Consider the following 13789-nt stretch of genomic DNA (forward strand, 5'->3'; position numbering starts at 1 on the left):
GATCTTCTCCAATCCCCACCCCAAGACTCCAGTCATTTAGCTGACCCAAAGTTGCTTAGATCAGCCCTGTCCCCAAAGTCAACAACTCCCTAACCTCTCATGAATCAGCAGCCTCTAGGGGTTACAATAATCTTCTTATCCAAAATGGAAAAAGGGGACACAGTCTCCTTTGAAGGTTGTAGATATATGACTAGTGTAACATTGTGTGTCAACTATACTCAATTAAAAACAAAAAAATAAAATAAATTGATATGAATGTCATATATCTATAACCAAAGCAATCTTGAAGAACAAAGTTGGAGGATTCACACTTCCTGATTTCAAAACTTACTACAAAGCTACAGTAATTTAAACAGTGGTATTGGCATAAAGACAGATTTATAAATCAGTAAAATAGAATAGAGAAGCTAGACATAAACCTTCACATAATGGTCAAGTGATTTTTTTGGTAAGAGTTCAAAGATCATTCAGTGGGGAAAGGACTGCCTTTTCAACAAATGGTACTGGGAAAACTGGAGATCCACATGCAGAATGAAGTTGGACCCTTACCTAACAGCATATAAAAAAATTACCTCAAATGGGTCAAATACTTAAAAGTAAAAACTAAAACTATGAAACTCTTAGAAGAAAACATTGAGCAAAACTTCATGACATTGGATTTGGCAATGACTTCTTGGATATGACACCAAAAGCACAGGCAACAGAAGCAAAAGTAGACAAATTGGATTTCATAAAAATGAAAACTTTTGTGCATCAAAGGAACTATCAACAAAGTTAAAAGGCAACCTACAAAATGGAAGAAAATCTTTGTAAACTATATATCTAATAGGAAATTAATATTCAGAATATATGGAGAACTCTTAAAACTCAACGATAAAAAGAAAACCCAATTCAAATTGGAGCACTGGATGTGGTGGATAAACAATGAGTCTTGGAACACTGAAAAGGTAAAATAAAATAATAAAATAAAATAAAATAGGCAGGGGCGCCTGGGTGGCTCAGTGAGTTAAAGCCTCTGCCTTCGGCTCTGGTCATGATCCCAGGGTCCTGGGATTGAGCCCTACATCAGGCTCTCTGCTCAATGGGGAGCCTGCTTCCTCCTCTCTCTCTCTGCCTGCCTATCTGCCTACTTGTGATCTCTATCTGTCAAATAAATAAAATCTTTAAAAAAATAAAATAAAATAAAATAGGCAAAGGACTTAAGTAAATATTTCCCCCAAGAAGATACCAGAATGTTCAATAAGCACATGAAAAGATGATCAACATCACTAATTATTAGGGAAATACAAATCATAACCACAGTGAGATACTAACTCATATTCATTAGCATAGCTACTATCAAAAAATAGAAAGAAAAGAAAAAAGAGAACAGGTTTTGGTGAGGATGTGGAGAAATTGGAGCTCTTATGTACCGTGGTGGGTGTGGGACAGCCATTGTGGACAACAGTGTGGCTATTACACAAAAAAATTAAAAATAAAATTATCATATGATCCAGAAAATCCACTTTGAGTATACATCCAAAAAGTACTGAAGACAAGCTCACCACTGTGAGCTGTGTGACTTTGAGAAAATTATTTAACCTCTCTGTACTTCCATTTTTCCTTTCTCTATGAAAAGGAATAATAATAAAGCTAGATCTGTTAAATGGGGATAATAATAAATTATAGATTTTGTGAATTACTTTGAGAATTAAATATAATTAAATTATTATATGGCTCTTGGTTTTGGCTCAGATTGTGATCTCAAGGTTGTGAGATAGAGCCCCCCAGCAGGCCCCACGCTCATCACAGAGTTTGCTTAAAACTCTCTCTCCCTCTGCCCCTCTGTCTTGCACTCTCTCTCTAAAATAAATAAATCTTTTAAAAAATGAATTAAATTAAAGCTAAAAGCACTTAGGCCACTTCTTGGCACAGGCTAGGAATTTCTATGACAACATTTAGCCTTCTGGGGTTACTTCTCCATGTCTCTAATCTCTCTCTGGCAATCTGTTCACAAATTCCAACCACTTGAGTAGTCCCAAAACTGTGATCTCTCCCTCTTCTGCCTACCATTCTCTGCTTGGGTTCTGCCATCCTGGGAAATACACCTGAAGAGATCATTCAACCTAGGTAAATGTTGGGCTTGAATCATATACTTGCTGTCTCTCTCAAGGACTACAGTCCCATTTTGATCACTGTCAAATACCTGTAGTTGTTTTACATATTTTGCAAAGGTTTTATTTTGTTTTGTTTTGTTTTGTTTTGTTTTGTTTTAGAGAGGGAAAGAAGGGCAGTGGGAGAGGGAGGGAGAGAATCTTAAGTAGGTTCCATGCCCAATGTGGGGCTCAATCTCACCACCTAGAGATAATGACCTGAGCAGAAATCAAGAGTCAGATGCTTAACAGACAGAACAACCCAGGCACCCCTATTTTGTCAAGTTTTTATAGTTGTTCATGGCAAGAAGGTGAGCCTGATATCAGGTACTCTCTCATGGTCAGAAATGGAAATCATGGCAACTTCTTAAAAAATTGATTAACATACAGTGCTGTTGAATTTGTGAGAGAAATATGAGCAGGGAGTCCAATGCCCAGCTGGATCCCAAGACCCTGTTCTGGCAGACAAAGGCAGATGTTCAACTGACTGAGCCACCCAGGCTACCCCCAAAAGATTCTTCTTGCATACTACTCAGTTCATGTAAATTTATAGCTTGGAAAATACTAAGAACCCAAAGGTCATCTCTAATTAGCCTGTGTTTCTGACCTGGTTCCTATTTCCAAGTTCCTCTTATTATGGCTCCAATACTCCTGCTAGGCTCAGTTCCCTCTCCTTGATCTCCATCCATTGGTAAGGATTCTGCTACCAATAGATGAATCTCCCAAATGCACCTGTCTGCCTACCTGCCTACTAAGGCCTGAAGACCTACTGCCATGTGTTGCATCTAACTTTCTAACACACTAACATAACAATGTACACTCTGGTGTTGACTATTGCATGGATCCTACTGAGAAGGCTGTACCTCCAAGCCCAGTCCAGCCTCTGAATCCTGGAAAGTTTCCTCAGTGACTTCCCTTTCCCCATGCATGGGTTCAAGCCGGGTCTCTGGATTGTAGTTCCAGAAGGGAAGCATTTCTCATGACTCTTTGAAATACTGGGGAGCTCTGGAGATGTGGGCAGGATGGCAATTACCACTTCTCAATTGACTTAATCAATCTCTATAAAGCAGCCTCATTTACCTTTAAGTAAGTTCCCACTTTCTGATGCACTCAATAAAATATTAATGATAGTTCAATATGTATTATACCATTTTACATTTGTGTGATTTTTCACTTTTCCAAGCATTTTCACATTGTTACCATTATTTGTACCTGCTATTTTATTGGATCTCATAGACATCTTAGAGTATCAATCAAGTAGGTATTAAGCGAATTGTAAGCCTCTTAAGGGAGGACTAACTCTATTTGAACCCTCCCTAGTATTCAGTACGGTGATTCTATACAAAGTAAGTGCTCAATATGTAAGTGCCAACTTAATATTCTCTCCATTTCATAGATTCAGAAAGTGAGACTCAGAAATGTTAAAACACATCTAAGGCCCCACAGACAGTTAGTTCCATTCCTCATTTCAGGCCCAGTGCCCATCCATTAGACCAATCATTTTCCAACTGTGCTCTGTGGGAATCCTGAGTTGTCCAGGGAGTATGAGGGCAAGGCCAAGTAGAAAACACACAACTGTTCCAATCAGAGCATCTTCACATTCATCTATTTTAGATTTTGAGGGTTTGTGTCAGATTTTACTTGAATCAATTATTGTGCTATTTTTTTCTTAAGAGCAAACACTCACTTACCCATGCTAACCTATAATGTCCTTTATGATGAAAAATATTCACTTGATGGTTCAAATTGAAGTGAGGGAGAGGAGATGAAGTAGAAAATGACAGGATCAGGTGGATCTAATAGTTATGAATAAGACCTCGGTTCTCAAACCTTCAGGCCCTTGGCAAGGCGAGCACATTATACCAGTTTGGTGGTACCATTCATGTAAAACATGACAAACCTGCCCTCCGGATAGGGACACTATACATCTAGAAAAGCACTCATGAAGAATGTCTCTGTATCCCTGAGAGACACTCAGAATGTACAGGACAATTTTGTTTACACCAGAAATAGTTAATAAAAGTTACTGTTGAGTGTTTCAGTATGATTACCGCTACTATTTTGAAGTTCAACCACCTAGCACGTTTTGTTGCCTTAGTTACTATTAAGCGTCTTAAACTCAAGAGGGAAAGAGAGAAAAGAAGTATGCTCAGGAGTGGGGGGCTGTATAAAAGTGAAGTATAGATATTGGTATAAGGGTCACTCCAAAAACAGGTGCAGAGGACACGAATAGGCAATTCACAAAATAAGAATGGCCAGAAACCATATAAAAAGGCTCATTCTCACCATTAATCCATGAAAAACATAAGTGAAAACAATGTGATTTTTTTATTGAGAAAATAAGCAAATGTTAAAAAAAAAAAGGATAACAGAATTAGTGACATCCAGGGAAATGTAGACTCTTGCATATTGTTAGTAAGAGCATAAATTGATAAAACTTCTCTGGAGGAAAATTCCGCAATAAGTAGTAAAAACCTTAACACTTTGAATATCTTTTGACTCTGCAACACCATATAGGAGTTTATTCTATAGAAAGAATCATAAATGAGAACAAAGATATATGTTAATTGGACTTCACTACAGCATAATTTGCCATAGTGAAATATTAGAAACGGCTGAAATAGCCAATATTAAGGGACTGATTAAATAAATTATTGTATACCTATATATATGGCTATTACAAAGCAAATTATAGAAGATTTAATGGCATGGAAAATGTTTAAAGATATATTTTTCAAACATACTGAGTTAAAATGCTGGTTGCACATAAGAGACTCTTAATCTCACAAAATAAACTGAGGGTTGCTGGGGGGAGGGGGGTTGGGAGAGGGTGGTGGGGTTATGGACATTGGGGATGGTATGTGCTATGGTGAGTGCTGTGAAGTGTGTAAACCTGGCGATTCACAGATCTGTACCCCTGAGGCTAATAATACATTATATGTTTATAAAAAAATTAAAAAATTATTTTAAAAATCTAGTTGCAAAATAGTATGTGAAGTATGGCATTATATATACACACGTTTATAGTAATCCTTAGGACTATTCATAAATATTTTCACATTCTCCTTAAAGACGTAGTATGATTGTGCTTCCCAATTCCTTTGATGTTACATATGGTCACGTAACACAACTGGAATGTGAAATGTGAGTGGAACATTTAAGGGCCAGTGACCAATGTGCCACATGTTCTTTTCCCATCTTGACAATTATGGAAGCATGTGTTGTACAGAGTCTTCTATCAGCCTGTGTCTCTAAGTGATCATGATGTGCAGAGGCTCCCTGCCCACATATGTTGGATATGTAAAAAGCTTTTATTGTATGAAGCCATTGAGATTTGGGAGTGGCTGTTATCGCAACATAGTCCAGCCCATCCTTACTTATACTGTGTGTGTGTGCATGTGTGTTATGGACAGAGAGAGAGAGAATGGAGGTGAGGTGAAAGAGGGGACTAGATAGTTCTACATGAAAATAATAACAAATGGGGTGATTTTCATTTTCATATTTTTATGTCTTCTAAATTTTCAGCAATGAATATAATTTTTATATTAAGAAAAAACTTTTCTTCCTATCCTCATCTACTTTGTCCCTTCAAAGACCTCTACATGTGAGCTGTGGGACCCTAGGTAAGGCATGTAGTCTCCCTTGGGTTTTCTCCTACCTCAATGGCCTCAATTTCACAGTTTGCTTTGCAGACCCCTCTTCATCTCCCCAATGTTTCAATGTTCATGGACTTCAGGACTTGGTCCTAAACCCTTGTCTTTTCTCTCTTTCTGTCTTTTCTACTCCTTTTCCCTAAGTGAGTTTATCTAGCCTCTGGCTTCGAATGCTGACTTCCAAATACTCATCTCTAGTCCGACCTTTCTTCTGAGTGAGTTTATCTAGCCTCTGGCTTCGAACGCTGACTTCCAAATACTCATCTCTAGTCCGACCTTTCCTCTGAGCTATAGTCTCCTACACAATTACCTTTGTTACCATTCCACTTGGATATCTTACAAACACCTGAAACTTAAGTTGTTAAGCAGACGCTTGGATCAACACTTTCACTTCTGCCAAAGCCTATTCTCTCCACCTATGTTGTTACCTCCCCTATTCAAGTTCCCACCATTTGTTGCCTAGACCATAGCAAAAATCTCCTAATTGGTCTGAAAATTCTACTCCTGCACACCCTTCAACTCCTTCTCTATATAGCAACAACAGTGGCCTAAAATAGAGGTCATGTCCCACACCCACTAAAAAACCCTTCAGTGGCTTCCTACTGCACTTAGAATAAATCTTAAATCTATACCATGCCATACCAGCCCCTGCCTTCCTCCCAAACCTCACTTTAGGACCTCTCCCCTCACTTGCCACATTTTAGTCACACCTGTCTTCTCTCAGGTCCTCAAAGATGACAAACTCTTTCAGTCTCCAGTACTTTGCACAGGCTCTTCCCTCCTGACCACAAACCCTATCTCCCCCACTTCATTTGACTCCTTCTCATCCTTAATGTTTCAGTTAATATGTCATTCCAGTAAATGGGTCTTTCCTCACGACTCTACCTGAGGCAGAAAATATGGACTTCCCCCACAGCAACAACCCCTCCCTACCTTCTTCTTGGCTAGCACAGTAATTATTTTGTTCAAAGTTATGGCTGTCCCATGGTCAGAGGAGCCTGGTCCTTTCCCAGTCACAAATAGTAGGTAACAATTGGTGTTAGACAATCATGATCATATCTTGCCCTCCTGTCAGTGATTGGTTTAAAGATGAGTAAGTGACATGGATCTCACCAAAGCAACACAAAGTGAAGTCTGCTTTCGAAAGGTCCTTGCTGAAGAAAGAGAGAGAAAGAATAACAATTTTCTTTAATTAGCTGTCTAGTGTCTACATGTGATGCTTGCAAGTGTGTAAAACATCTTGAAATCATAAGCGAAGCATTACCCATATGCTAAGGATGGTAGACTAGAAAAATGGAATGTGCCTGGGTCCCTCATAATAATTATGTTGCGTATCTGAATTGACCCTGGATGCCTTGCTTCCAGACTTCTTATTCAGTGAGATAATAAATTTCATATTGCCTCACCTAATTTTTTAAAATGTATTTTATAGCAGGAAGAACAGAGGCACAGAGGGAGAGAGAGAGAGAATCTTAAGCAGGGAGCCCGGTGTGGGGCTCAATCTCACAGTCCTGAGATCATGACTTGAGCTGATATCAAAAGTCAAATGCTTAACCTACTAAGCCACCTAGGTGCCCCAACTTGACCTAATTTTAGTTTGGTTTTCCATTACTGGCTGTTGGAAGTTGGTCCTCATCTTCTATTCATATTGCAGCATCCTATCGGCTTGCTTTCTTTCTTTCCTTTTTTCTTTCTTTGTTTCTACTGAAATGTGTGTTTTTCTGGTTTCCTCCATTAGCCCATTTCTTTATCTGCCTTTCTGTTTATACAGTTGCTATCACTGCTATTATGTTTTTTTCAGGCTCCATCTTACAAAGACATTGATAAGAGGCTAAATGTTGATCTCCCTCCTTATGTTTCCATCAGAAGGAAATCCAAATGGATTAAAAGCAAATCCAAATGGATTGTTACCTGTTTGCTTTTTGTTTAACTAAAATGAGAGCAGAATATATGTCTATCCTGTTCACCAGTGTCTACCATGGTATCCAATACATAGTAGGTGCTCAAGAAATATTTGTAAATGAATGACCAAATGTCACATCCACAGGGAGAACCAACTGGCTGGTTTAGATGGCAATTGGTGGGCAGAGGATATGTACAAACACTAAGAAATAAATTATAATTGTCCTTTGAAAATGATTTCTCAAAGAATTCTGATAGCTGATGTTTTAAACTTTAGTTCCAAAGGAATGCAGATGGGGAAGATACTAAAATGGAGGGCTCTAAGAATTCTTGTCCATCCTCTAGACAATCTATATCTCATCATCCCAAGAAGATAAAACAAAAGGTAATCATTTCCAAATCTCTACCACACCAAAGTGAGCTCATATTTCTGTCTGGAGCAGATCAGGCACATAATCTGGATTATTTTGCTTCTTTACTCTTTCATTAGCTTCTACTGTTATGAAAAGTATTGTTGTTGCATTTTCACAAATAAAAGTAAATCTAAAATGATGGCACAATCCCATAGAGCATGTCATTCAGATGACTGCAGGAGTCTTGTCCAGAGACATTAGAGTTAATCCAACTTTGAAAGTCCTGACCAAGATGCCCTGTGTGGTATATTTAAGGTTACACTGAGACTATATCTTCTAACCAAAACAACGCCCCTAGTTTGCCAGGGTTTCTGAATTCCCACCATTATTGCTGCTTCACTGGACTAATACAGTTATGTCTCTAGAAGTCTCCTATTAAAATGTGAATGTACTGTCCAGAGAGGCTAAGAAGTGAATTGTTTGTCATTCATTCTTTAACAGACAGCAAAGTCTCGAGAGAATGGAATACTGTAGAGAATAGTTAAGCTATAATGAATGTGAGAAAAGAAAGAAAGTTTTGAACATGGGAGGGACCATAGGCACTGGAAAGTTAGAGGAAGAGAAGAGATAAAGGAGACTAGGAAAATACCAAAAGAGAAAGCTAGTAAAGACTCAAAGAGCATAGACTCACCCCAGAGCCCCAAGTGATCTTTATGCTATCCAATCACTTACTTCTGATGGAAACATAAGGAGGGAAATCAATATTTATCCTCTTATCTATCTCTTTGTCTGTAAAATGGAGGCTGAAAAAAAAACGTAATAGCAGTGATAGCAGCTGTATAAACAGAAAGGCAGATAAAGAAATAGGCTAATGGAGGAAACTAGAAAAGCACACATTTCAAAGGTCTGGTATCAGCAGGGCTAGTCTGGAAAACTAACCCAGGTTAAGGTGTTATTGACTACGGTGAACACATTTTCTAGATTATACAGTTTGTGTGATGTCCTGGTTTAATTATTAAGTATCCTCTTCCACTCTCAAAAGTGTCCCAGCTTGGGCAATAAACAATGCAGTGACCCTTATTAGGGACTGGTAACATTGTCATGAGGATAGATAGAGCCTTGCTGAGTTACTAAGTGCCTTCAGGTCTCAAGGCCTTGGAGTGGCCCGAGTCCCCCAACTTCCTGACTCTAGTTTGGAGTTGCTGCCTATTTGCCATGATGCATAAATGTTGGGAAGCCATGCACCAAATGTGGGAAGTACTGCCATTTTAACGAGGGCATCCCAAAGGACAGGGTGAACACAGGAATTTCAAAAAGTAGAACAAGGATAGTGGGGAGGATACAAAGAAGGTGACATGAAAACCCTAGAAGCTCCTCAAATCACAGTCAAAGGAAGAACTCACTCCTCCTAAACATAGGGCTGGACCTGATTCCGGTACACAAACAGTTGCCATACTCCCCATTTTCACCCATAAAGCAAATAGTGCTTGCTCTAGACAGGATCACTCAGTCCTGGACTGGGCTAATATTCATAGGTGCATCTGGACATTTACTTAGCCCTCAAATTGCAAGAAACACTTTGGTCCTCATGCAATGCCAAATCCAGAACAGCAATGACAATGACCCCCCCCCAAAAAATTAATAGCCTGTACACAGAGAAAATACGTGAAAATAATTCACTATATCTGAATATCTGATGTGAAGAAAGAAGAATCATTTGATTATAAACGTAGGATTTCAGTTCTCATCTTACAGCTCTAGAGAGGAAATTGTTCCAAAATTGATAACTTGTATTTTTCCCTCCCAAAGTTTGTGTTCCCTTCCAAATCACACTAAGTCTTCAGAGACATTGCCTTCTGAGCCTAAAACCTATTTCCCCACCTAATTCTCATCTCTGGGTAAATACTTGTAATGTATCTAGGAAATCAAAGACATAATTTCTATTTCAATATATGCAAAGACATTTGGCTCCTGCGGTTGAGAGGATGAGTTACACACTACGAGGAAATCAGAAGAGAGCGGATAGGGGCTTCTGTGTAGCTCCTTACCCCTCTGGCACCAGTTTTATTACCCTGCAACAGCACCAATGTGTGGGGAAAAAAAACCCCAAGGTTCTGGCCTTTTAGCTGCTGCCAGGAAAAGCCAGTGTTATCTCAGTGTACACTGAGGAGCAGGTGAGGAGAGAAAAATTAAAAAAAAAAAAAAGATAATCAAAGCCCTCCTGCCGCCCCCCTTGCCTCTAAAGTCTTCACCAAGAGCCCCAGACTTGGCTATTCTATCTTGTGCTGTGTGCATAGAGAGCAGGTAATCAGCAAAACTAATAAAAAATGCATTCATTACCGCAGAGCGGCAGTGGGTGAGAGTGACTGCAGCTTTCACTGGCAAGTGGTTTCTGCACCGGCACAATCCAATCTCCATGGCTCTTTGGCAAAACCTTTGCATCCCCTTGCCCTCCCCCTCTCCCCCCACCATCCCAGCTGGCTCTGCCATGCTCAGCTCCGCTTCTCCATTAAAGGCAATCTGATTCAGACGCTTGACAATGTTTTCCCCTCAATCACCACGACATTGCTCTGTAAAAGCTGTTGTCTAATAAGTCTTCTGAGTATTTTTAAAAAGGTTTTTCTTCACTTTAAAATACATTTTTTCTTTGTTTTCAAAGCAGGAAGCCATTTTCTGCCAGGGCTAAACAAACCCAAATGCTGACAGATTCTGGAAATGCACAAACCTTTCGTGCTTCATCCAGCTTACCAAAATGGACTCTCTTGGAGCCCCCCAGAACCAAGGAAGCTCAGAAGGAAAAAAAAATACGCTGTTAGGTCTGGAGCTAATAACAATAACAGGTAATGTTACTGATCATTTATTACATGTCACGTGTTATTCTCTGCACTTTAATTACCTCATTCCACCCTCTCAATAGCCTCGTGGGATATGGGTTAATCTCATCATCCCGACTGTACTGAAGAAGGCTGTGAGACCCAAGGAAGTCAAATCACCCTAATACTAGGTGTGGACGGGGGATTTTGAACCCAGAGTGCCCAGAGTGAGTGGTCCTCGCTCTAAAACATCCACCATGGTCCTAATGGAAGAAGACAAGTATGGCACTCTGCACATTTATCCATTCCCTCTCAGACTATAAAGTTAACCCTTCCAGGACATGTGATTACCATTCAGTAAGTAACTGTTTTCTAGGACAAATAGTACTTACACCAATCCCTGAAAAAATCAATCTGCTTTAGTGAAAGTACAGAGAGAGTTTCATAAAAACAAAATAAAACTCATTCCCAGGTCTTTGTTCAAGCCTACAATGCTGGTTGAATGGCCCTTGAGTTTGTATGGCATTGAGGCAGCTATCTGCTCCCTGCCCTTTGAGAGCACATCAAGTAGCTGGGATGTCAGAATACACACACACACACACACACACACACACACACACACACACACAGTGTGATGTGGAGGTAGGGTGGCATAGAAGCTTCCTGGATCTCATTTCACCTCCACAACTTAAAGCTGTGTGACCTTGGGCAAGTCACTTAATCTCTGTGTGTGTGTCTTAGTTTTACTGGCTGTAAAATTGAAATAACAGTAGTACCCACCTCACGGGGGCTATGCAGATTAGATGAACTAATGTATTAAATCTCTTAGCACATACTTGGCACATAGTAAGCGTTGATAAATAATAGCTCATACCATAATTCCTCTCCCACTGACCTGAACTTTACAGCTTATATTATATATCCAAGGCTTCAGCAAAGAAATGAATGGTGGCAATTTGAGGCAGGGGAGGGTGGTACCATATGTATTTCATTAACACTTCGACTTGACCCAGATAATCTGGCAAGTTACTGACCTTGCTTCAGAAGTATACTTCGAAAACATACCAGATTGGAATATTAGGGTTTGGGGGAAGCCAGATATTTCCAGACTTAAACCTCAGTAACAGAAGCCTTGAAAAATAAACAGCCTCAGACTACATCTTTTTTATTTAAAAGAGTCTGCCCTCTAAATTATAGGGGACTGGGCTTTTTTTTTTTTTTTAGTACATATAGGAAACCACAAAAAAAAAAACAAAATAGCCAATATTTTCACTTGAGAAAATGATTTGCTCCAGAGTTCCTTTAAGTGACAAGCACGTGTTCTGGATTTAAAATAGAATTCAATTTACCTAAATTCATTTTCCACACAAATTTTTAGATGCATGCCCATTGCATAAAGCAAGATTTGCCCATATTACAAGGTATAGCAGCAAATTGCTGATGTCAATTTCTACTTTGTCGGTGTTCACCACCCAGCCTCTTATCATGCTGTGGCCAGCTACAGACACACTCAGTCAATTTCCATGTCCTTAAGAAACCAGAAATGTTACACTAACTCAAACCTCCAATTCTTCTCAACTGCCATCCGTTCCTTAATGGTAACACAAGGACTGCTTTCTGCCAAGTACCTTGTAGATGGTACCAACCACTTAACTGACAGAATCCTGAAAAGAAGTCAGAAAAGTTATGTAAGTTTTGATGGCAAGGAGCAAGAAGAGAAAGGTTATTCTCCTTTTGTCCTACCACATTCTTCTACTCTTCTCCACAGTGCTCTGCACTTCAAAAGGCTTTGTCCTGAGCACAAGCTATGGCCACTACTCTCTGAATTTGCCAAATCTAACCACCCAGATGAAAAGGCACTTGGTCTCTTCATTTTAGTTTGTCCATGAAATCAGAAGCTTTTTCTCCCTCGGATTACTCCTAACTTATGACCTATAGTGTTAAACACAGCACCACTGGATTTCGCTTTAGGTTAATTCCCTCATTTGACAAAAGTTATTTAGCATCAGTTATATTCTACACATTTTTTCTGGGTGCTGGGATTATAGCAATAAACAAAACAGAAAAAGAAAAAATCCCCACCTTCACAAAACTCACCATCTTAAATAAACCAAATTAGTAAATATCTCGTTAGAGTTAAGATATAGAACTACAGTATATTCCAATACCAAGGAATTTGGTTCCCTCAAGTCTCCCTCTAGTTAGAAAAACAATAAAGTATGGGGCGCCTGAGTGGCTCAGTCAGTTAAGCATCCAAATCTTTATTTTGGCACAGGTCATGATGTCTGGGTCATGAGATCAAAACCCCAGCCAGGTTCCATGCTGGGCATGGAGCCCACTTGAGATTCTCTCTCTCCTGCTGCCCCTCCCCCACTCTCTTGCTCATGCTCCCTCTCTCTCTCTCTAAAACACTAACAAACAAAACCAATAAATTGTTCATAATTTTCAAAAAAAAAATTGATTAGTTTGGGAATGTAAACATTCCATCCATTTACGTACTTATTAATCACACTGTTCCTAATTCCAAAAAGACTTGGAAATAACATATAATAAAAGACTTAGAAATGTTTTGCTTTAATTTGTTCACCGTGAATCTAACTTAAGCAAAAGTCAAGTGTTGTACTGATGGAGAAGTGTAAGATTTCAAAAGTCAAGATGCTACGGCTTTGTGCTCATGTAATTGGTCTGCAATTATTGTAAACAACCACAAGGTGGTGGTAATGATGCCGTAGTTTATAACCATATCAGTAGGGCAGGTTGATAATATAGGTATGATTTACCTGAAATGAAGTCACAGTATACTTTCACAACCACAAAATTTTGTTTCTCAAAACCCTTGTGGCAGAATTCATGATTAAAGAGTTTAGGATGTTTTCAAGAAACTCTTTAAGAAGGTTGAGATCTTGAGTGAGCTCATGGTAGCCCTCATTCATTAA

This window comes from Lontra canadensis, unplaced genomic scaffold, assembly GCF_010015895.1.
Source record: "Lontra canadensis isolate GAN:19392208 unplaced genomic scaffold, GSC_riverotter_1.0 scaffold81, whole genome shotgun sequence".
NCBI classification, from domain to species: domain Eukaryota; kingdom Metazoa; phylum Chordata; class Mammalia; order Carnivora; family Mustelidae; genus Lontra; species Lontra canadensis.